Raw genomic sequence first — 9,261 nt, 5'->3', positions numbered from 1 at the left:
ATCACTCTTGACAGTAATATATGTTGTATATGTAAATCCTAGATATGACAATATGCGGAATTCATCCATGAAAATGAAAAACAGGGGGGGTTGATATCGATGGGACGCATAACCGGATATGCTAAAATGAAAATATGAAAAAAAAAAGGCTAATGAGATCGAAATAATGAATCAAAATAGAGTTCCATTTCGGAATTGGCTAGATAAAACAAAGTCTTGCCTATTATGACAATAAATCAAAGACTTTCCACAAAAATTTTTTTTATTCATATATTTTTTATTTTAAAACTAGGTTTTGGTTAGTTGAGCTTGAAAACGACTATTCCTTCATTGAAATTTAATTAAGTAAAAAATTGAATTGCATATTCGCTTGGGTGGTACCAATGAAATCGAGTGCTTACTCCCATTTATTATTGAATTAACCAATGAATTTACTATCGAAGATTTTTTCTGTATTCGAAAAATTTCGCAACAAAATTGAACATATTTTTTATTATGAGAATAAATCCTACTACTTCGGATCCAGCGGTTTCAATACGTGAAAAAAACAACCTGGGACGTATTGCCCAAATCATTGGTCCGGTACTGGATGTAGCCTTTCCCCCGGGCAAGATGCCTAATATTTACAATGCTCTGGTGGTTAAGGGTCGAGATACGCTTGGTCAAGAAATTAATGTGACTTGTGAAGTACAGCAATTATTAGGAAACAACCGAGTTAGAGCTGTAGCTATGAGCGCGACCGAGGGTTTAAAGAGAGGGATGGACGTGGTTGATATGGGAAATCCTCTAAGTGTTCCAGTCGGCGGAGCGACTCTAGGACGAATTTTCAATGTACTTGGGGAACCTGTTGATAATTTAGGTCCTGTCGATACTCTCACAACATCTCCTATCCATAAATCCGCGCCTGCTTTTATAGACTTAGATACAACCTTATCTATTTTGAAACAGGAATTAAAGTAGTAGATCTTTTGGCCCCTTATCGTCGTGGGGGAAAAATCGGACTATTCGGTGGGGCTGGCGTGGGTAAAACAGTACTAATTATGGAATTGATCAACAACATTGCCAAAGCTCATGGTGGTGTATCCGTATTTGGTGGAGTAGGCGAACGAACTCGTGAAGGAAATGATCTTTACATGGAAATGAAAGAATCTGGAGTCATTAATGAACTAAACCTTGCGGACTCCAAAGTAGCCCTAGTCTACGGTCAGATGAATGAACCGCCGGGAGCTCGTATGAGAGTTGGTCTGACTGCCTTAACTATGGCAGAATATTTCCGAGATGTTAATGAGCAAGACGTACTTCTATTTATCGACAATATCTTCCGTTTTGTACAAGCAGGATCCGAGGTATCCGCTTTATTGGGTAGAATGCCTTCTGCTGTGGGTTACCAACCCACCCTTAGTACCGAAATGGGTTCTTTACAAGAAAGAATTACTTCTACGAAAAAAGGGTCCATAACCTCTATTCAAGCAGTTTATGTACCTGCAGACGATTTGACTGACCCTGCTCCTGCCACCACATTTGCACATTTAGATGCGACTACCGTACTATCAAGAGGATTAGCTGCTAAAGGTATCTATCCAGCGGTAGATCCTTTAGATTCAACGTCAACTATGCTACAACCTCGAATCGTTGGCGAGGAACATTATGAAACTGCGCAACAAGTAAAGCAAACTTTACAACGTTACAAAGGAGCTTCAGGACATTATAGCTATCCTGGGGTTGGACGAATTATCCGAAGAGGATCGCTTAACCGTCGCAAGAGCACGAAAGATTGAGCGTTTCTTATCACAACCTTTTTTCGTAGCAGAAGTATTTACAGGTTCTCCGGGAAAATATGTTGGGCTAGCGGAAACAATTAGAGGGTTTAATTTGATCCTTTCCGGAGAATTTGATTCTCTTCCTGAACAGGCCTTTTACTTAGTGGGTAACATCGATGAAGCTACTGCGAAGGCTACGAACTTAGAAATGGAGAGTAAATTGAAGAAATGACCTTAAATCTTTGTGTACTGACTCCGAATCGAATTGTTTGGGATTCAGAAGTAAAAGAAATCATTTTATCTACTAATAGTGGACAAATTGGCGTATTACCAATCACGCGCCGATTGCCACAGCTGTTGATATAGGTATTTTGAAAATACGCCTTAATAACCAATGGTTAACAATGGCTCTGATGGGCGGTTTTGCTAGAATAGGCAATAATGAAATTACTATTTTAGTAAATGATGCAGAGAAGAATAGTGACATTGATCCACAAGAAGCTCAGCAAACTCTTGAAATAGCAGAGGCGAACTTGAGAAAAGCTGAAGGCAAGAGACAAACAATTGAGGCTAATCTAGCTCTCAGACGAGCTCGGACACGCGTCGAGGCTCTCAATACGATTTGATTTTGTAACTAGCTGACGTATAAAAAAATAGGATCCAAAAGCGAGAAAAAAAAAAAAAAAGCTGGCTACAAAAACTTATTAGACACCATTGATCATGGTGTCTAATAAGTTATACCTACTATTGGATTTGAACCAATGACTCCTGCCGTATGAAAGCAATACTCTAACCACTGAGTTAAGTAGGTTATTTATCATCGTAAAGAGAAGGCACGGGGATACTTATCACATCGATAGGATTATAAATCCAATATTATTTCTAAGCAATACCAATAAACAACGAGATGAAAGAGATATAATGTTCGATCATATAATATTAATCTTGACAAGAAATTATCTACATGATAAGATAAGATAAAATGTGGATCATAAACACAAGGGCTATAGCTCAGTTAGGTAGAGCACCTCGTTTACACGTGCGCCAAAGTTTTTCAGAGGAGTCCATCACGCAATCAAACCAATTGATTGATCTTATTAATAAATCGATGTCTTACTCCATGACTTTTTTTTAGGAAAAAGAGGAGAACAATAGCCTGACATTAGGTCCTATTAAAGTACCCCCCCATTTCGGTAGGGAATTAATAGAACCCATCATTGATTTGAGATATTGATAGGGTGAATACCCAGTCTACTTAATGCTAGGCAGAATGAGTATAAGGAACTCAAAATGATCTTTTCGTCCTATGAACCTTAAGGTGTAGCAAGTTTCATATTTGATTTTTAATCAGGATGTTAGAGACTATATTTAACTTAAGTTGATCTAGACCAAAAGCAAACCTACGTCAAGAGAACCCTTCTTTGAAACACTTTGGTAGTTATTCTGTATTGTATTAGAATTAAAAAATAATCAATCAGAGTACTTGGAACCATTTCTTATCTTTTTTTTTAAGAAAAATATGGTAGACTAACTGATCTTTCTATCAGTTAATGAAAGAGCCCAATGCAAAAAAATGCATGTTGGGTCTTTGAAAGAGTTCGAATCATTTTGATAATAATAAGTTCGAGCTCTTTTACCGAGCAGGTCTACGGTTCGAATCCGTATAGCCCTAACTAAAAATAAATTTATTCTAATAATGACATTCAAATCCAAATAATTGGATAATTTTTGACTTTTTATTGTATTCTTTATTTCTAACTGGTTACTTTCAATTTGTTGGTTCATAAAAAAAACTCCCAGACCCTAAACCATAAGTCCTGGGGGTCGTTCAGAAAAAACGGAAAACCAAATTTGATTTCATTTGATTTCAGTGGATCCAATCACTATCTATAGATATATCTAGATAGATACTTATAATTTAGAATAAACGTTTTTTATTCATTCATTTTCATAGTCGTAAGTGGATTTTTTGATACGTCATAATTTTAAAAACGAAGATATTTTTATCAATTTGTTTTATTTTTAAATAAAACATAAAGCAAATTTAAGAAACAGAAATAAAAAAATTACTAGTTATATAATCATATTAATATTATATTATTAATATGAGAAACTATTAGTAATAGAAACATGGAAATATTAAGTAATAAGTGTACTGAAAATAAGATTACAATCAATAAATCTTAAAAGGAGACGTCTACCACAGCAACCAAACGAAAATAAATGATTCGATTAACCTGAATTTTTGTTTTGACGCAAGAGTTATATATACCTTGCCCAATCCACTCCGATTGGAATTGACTAAGCGGGTATTTTTTCCACATTCATAGGAGTTCGTCTATGTTTCTGCTTTACGAATATGATATTTTCTGGGCATTTTTAATAATCAAGTGCTATTCCTGTTTTGGCATTTCTAATTTCCGGGGTTTTATCTCCAATTACGAAGGCCGGAGAAACTTTCTAGTTATGAATCAGGTATAGAACCGATCGGGGATGCTTGGTTACAATTAGAATCCGTTATTATATGTTTGCTCTAGTTTTTTGTTGTTTTTGATGTTGAAACCGTTTTTCTGTATCCGTGGGCAATGAGTTTCGATGTACTAGGGGTATCCGCTTTTATAGAAGCTTTCATTTTCGTGCTTATCCTAATTCTTGGTTTAGTTTATGCATGGCGAAAAGGAGCGTTGGAATGGTCTTAGTTCGTTTCCTGAATACTTGTACAATAACAATAAAAAAAAAGTAAAAAAAAACCATTGAAACAATTATGAATTCCATTAAGTTTCCCGTACTTGATCGAACAACAAAAAACTCAGTTATTTCAACTACGTTAAATGATCTTTCAAATTGGTCAAGACTTTCCAGCCTATGGCCGCTTCTTTATGGTACCAGTTGTTGTTTTATTGAATTTGCCTCATTAATAGGCTCCCGATTTGACTTTGATCGTTATGGGCTAGTACCAAGATCAAGTCCTAGACAGGCGGACCTTATTTTAACAGCAGGTACAGTAACAATGAAAATGGCTCCTTCTTTAGTGAGATTATATGAACAAATGCCTGAACCAAAGTATGTTATTGCTATGGGAGCGTGTACAATTACAGGGGGGATGTTCAGTACCGATTCTTATAGTACTGTTCGAGGGGTTGATAAGCTAATTCCTGTAGATGTCTATTTGCCGGGTTGTCCACCTAAACCAGAGGCTGTTATAGACGCTATACAAAGCTTCGTAAGAAAATAGCTAGAGAAATCTATAAGGATCGAATTAGACCTCAACGGGGTAATCGGTGTTTTACTACCAATCACAAGTTTTTTGTTGTACGCAGTACACAGACTGGAAATTATGATCAAGAATTACTCTATCCACCATCATCTACTTCAGAGATCTCTACTGAAACATTTTTTAAATACAAAAGCCCAGTATCTTCCCACGAATTAGTGAATTAGGGAGGATTTGAGAGAATAAGAAAAAAATCTTCATAAATTAGAACTCATGGTAAATGTGAAATACTTAAATTTATATAAAAAAGGTGTGGGGGAAATAAAAAAGATGCAGGGCACTTTGTCCGTTTGGCTAGCCAAACGCGGGCTGGTTCATAGATCGTTGGGCTTCGATTACCAAGGAATAGAGACTTTACAAATAAAGCCCGAAGATTGGCATTCTATTGCTGTAATTTTATATGTATATGGTTACAATTATTTACGTTCCCAATGTGCCTATGATGTGGCACCAGGTGGCCTCTTAGCCAGTGTGTATCATCTTACGAGAATAGAATATGGTGTCAATCAAGCGGAAGAAGTTTGCATAAAAGTATTTACTCACAGGAGTAATCCCAGAATTCCATCTGTTTTCTGGGTTTGGAAAAGTATTTTTTCAAGAACGGGAATCTTATGATATGTTAGGAATCACTTATGATAGCCATCCGCGGCTGAAACGGATCTTAATGCCCGAAAGTTGGATAGGGTGGCCTTTACGTAGGATTATATTGCCCCCAATTTTTATGAAATACAAGATGCTTATTGAATGATAAAAATTTGAATGATAAAAATGAGTTCTTCTTTCTACAACTACGGACCTTCGCGGAATATTTTGAATTCGAGTCGTTTTTAGATCAAACAAACAGAAGAATTAAGGTCTTATTCATATTATTATAGATAGCTTAATCTCCAATTTGAAAGATACTTTTTTCCTAAAAGCCGAGCCAATAGGATGAACTAAAAAAAAAAAAAGAGTTCTGCATTATGAACTTTGTATCGCGCACATAACTTAGTCAACTTTAGTCACATAACTGGGAATGAATAAATAAGATTGGAAAGCAATACAATAAATGGGGGGTTTAAAATTCTATTTCTATTGTATCTAATCTAATGAATCTTGGGGGTATTTCTGCCCTTCAACGATAGATACTATAGATAGATATAGATAGATAGATATAGATCTTTTTTTTTTTACTTTTTTTTATTCTTTCAACCAGAACTTTCCTTTCGAATATGTATTAGGTATAAAGTCTTATACATTTTTTTTGAACGGATGGATCCACAACATGAACAAAAAGAGAGGGGGATAAAGGATTATTGCACTTTTTTTACTAAAGATACGTTTAATTTGAAGACTATAAACTTATCAAAATTAATCAATCCTATGCCAAGAACCAGATTTGAACTGGTGACACGAGGATTTTCAGTCCTCTGCTCTACCAACTGAGCTATCCCGGCCATTACCGAAGTATCATTCTCATTTTATGAGATGACTTAGGTCTATGTCAATTAAAAGAAACGCAAAAGTAGTAAATGAAAAAAGTTTTGGACCGGGAATTTATTGGATCTTCGAAAAGAAGACTTTCTAAGTTTTAGAATGAAAAAATATTTAGATTCGAAATAATTCAAATCGATAGTTCTTTCTCATTTGTATATGTATGATATATCCCACAAGACTTGTATATAATAAGAAAAGAAATTCGAGTTTGTAAAAGTGTCGGATGAATGAAAAAAGATCAATGAATTCTTGAATAACTAAAAAAAGGGTAAGGTGTCAAACAGACTTTTTTAGGGAGTAGGGTTGGGGATAGAGGGACTTGAACCCTCACGATTTTAAAAGTCAACGGATTTTCATCTTACTATAAATTTCATTGTTGTCAGTATTGACATGTAGAATGGGACTCTATCTTTATTCTCGTCCGATTAATAAGTTCCACCAAGGATCTATCAGACTATGAAGTGAATCGTTTGATTCAACACAAGGGATTGAACTCCATTTGTTAGAACAGCTTCCATTGAGTCTCTGCACCTATCCCGCTTTCTAAACTCTGGTTTGTTCGCGTAACCCAGGATTTGGCTCAGGATTGCCCATTGTTAATTCCAGGGTTTCTCTGAATTTGAAAGTTATCACTTAGTAGGTTTCCATACCAAGGCTCAATCCAATTAAGTCCGTAGCGTCTACCAATTCCGCCATATCCCCCTTTTTGCTTTGAGATTAGGATCTCATTATGATGTCTTTCCACTTTTTCTTATGACGAAACCTTGGAATTCATTACATACAGATACTTATTTTATTTCTTTGGTATCTTCTTGCATTTTTTTTAGCCCCATCCATATTGATTTAGTTTAATCAACAAAGATTCTATCATTTTTGTATTTGCAATTCAATATGGTTATATATTAGAGAACATATATATGTTCTTCCTTTTCTCATCGTTGTCTTCAATTTTAAGAAATAGTCGAACGGTCGATTCGTTTTTTTTACTTCCATGAAAAGAAATTTATGATCATTATTGAAACTTAGAATTCTACAATGTGCAATGTAAAAAGATTATAAGTCTACTTCGTAGATTTGAAATTCGAATAATTCTAAAAAATATTCGAAATGAATATTCGAATATTCATTCTAATAATTTAATTCTATAAAATAATAAAGAATATAAAAAGAAAAAAGTATCAAATAATAATAATTGCATGAGGTTAGAACAAAAAAACCAAGATTTCAAATCAGATATCATTTAACTTTAAAAAAAAAGCTTTCCGGTCTAATTAAAATTTTCTTATTTAGAAACTCATGAAATCAAAATTAGAAAGTCGATATATTGCTATATTATATTAATTCATTAAGGTTTTTGTTATTTATTTAATGATAGTCACTATTTATTTGAGCTATATTCTGTTCTAGAATATCGAAAATATGATGATTCTAAATAGATAAGGGAAAAATATGAATAGAATAGTTAATTAATACGATCTAGTAGTTTAGTGAATTTGTATACACTATTTTAGTTGAGCCCGCTTAGCTCAGAGGTTAGAGCATCGCATTTGTAATGCGATGGTCATCGGTTCGATTCCGATAGCCGGCTTTTACATAGTTTTTCATTTTTTTTACATGATTTTTAATGTACTTTCAAAAAAAATAAGATTGAAAAGACTTCTTTCACCTTTTTCCAGAGTTACCACGCCATTTATATTATGTCATATAAACTTCCATATAGGAATATATATTGGGGTAAAAGGGTTAGATCTTGGCAAAATAAATGAAGAAAATAAAGGAAAATTTTTGTGATTTATTGATTTATATATATTGTATATACAATAAAAAAAATCTGTATATTGAGAGAATATATCTTCTGACTCTTTGTATTCCAATAGTTTATTGGAGTGGATTTTACGTTATTTATCATTATCATTTAGTTCAGTTTTAATTTTGTTTAGTTTTTGTACAATTTCAATAAAAAAAGGAGTCTTTATGTCACGTTACCGAGGGCCTCGTTTTAAAAAAATACGCCGTCTGGGGGCTTTACCGGGACTAACTAGTAAAAGGCCTAGGGCAGGAAGCGATCTTAGAAACCAATCACGCTCCGGAAAAAAATCTCAATATCGTATTCGTTTAGAAGAAAAACAAAAATTGCGTTTTCATTATGGTCTTACAGAACGCCAATTACTTAAATATGTTCGTATCGCCGGAAAAGCTAAGGGGTCAACGGGTCAAGTTTTATTACAATTACTTGAAATGCGTTTGGATAACATCCTTTTTCGGTTGGGTATGGCTTTGACTATTCCTCAAGCGCGCCAATTAGTTAACCATGGGCATATTTTAGTTAATGGTCGTATAGTTGATATACCAAGTTATCGATGCAAACCCCGAGATATTATTACAGTGAAGGATGAACAAAACTCTAGAACTTTGTTCAAAATCTTCTTGAGTCATCTGCCCCCGAGGAATTGCCAAACCATCTGACTCTTCACACATTCCAATATGAAGGGTTAGTCAATCAAATAATAGATAGGAAATGCGTCGGTTTGAAAATAAATGAATTGCTTGTCGTAGAATATTACTCTCGCCAGACTTAAAAACCTAAGTGAAGTAAAAAAAATCACTAAAACAAGAGTTCGGACAACTCCCCTTTGCCCGCTTTTTTGATTAAAACTAAAAAGGGACAAGGTAAGGGATTTTGTCGGGGAATCTTTTTCCTATTCATGTATCATAGATTGGTAGGGAGGTTTGGATCCCTTGTTTGCTCTT

At 34.5% G+C, this 9,261-nt stretch overlaps 2 non-coding genes and 1 pseudogene across 3 annotated transcripts; 2 read left to right on the top strand and 1 right to left on the bottom strand.

Annotated features, from left to right (window-relative positions):
- Positions 1-230: 230 nt before the first annotated feature.
- On the top strand, positions 231-2,430 carry LOC125602648 (annotated as a pseudogene). Its single transcript, XR_007334972.1, has one exon. The product of XR_007334972.1 is annotated as an ATP synthase subunit beta, chloroplastic-like (transcript).
- Positions 2,431-6,397: 3,967 nt separating this feature from the next.
- On the bottom strand, positions 6,398-6,470 carry TRNAF-GAA. Its single transcript has one exon. It is a non-coding gene; the product is annotated as a tRNA-Phe (tRNA).
- Positions 6,471-8,025: 1,555 nt separating this feature from the next.
- On the top strand, positions 8,026-8,098 carry TRNAT-UGU. Its single transcript has one exon. It is a non-coding gene; the product is annotated as a tRNA-Thr (tRNA).
- The last annotated feature ends 1,163 nt before the right edge of the window (positions 8,099-9,261 follow it).

The sequence above is a fragment of the Brassica napus genome, unplaced genomic scaffold (genome assembly GCF_020379485.1).
Source record: "Brassica napus cultivar Da-Ae unplaced genomic scaffold, Da-Ae ScsIHWf_2933;HRSCAF=3718, whole genome shotgun sequence".
Lineage (NCBI taxonomy): Eukaryota > Viridiplantae > Streptophyta > Magnoliopsida > Brassicales > Brassicaceae > Brassica > Brassica napus.
This window is presented reverse-complemented; position numbering and strand designations above follow the sequence as displayed.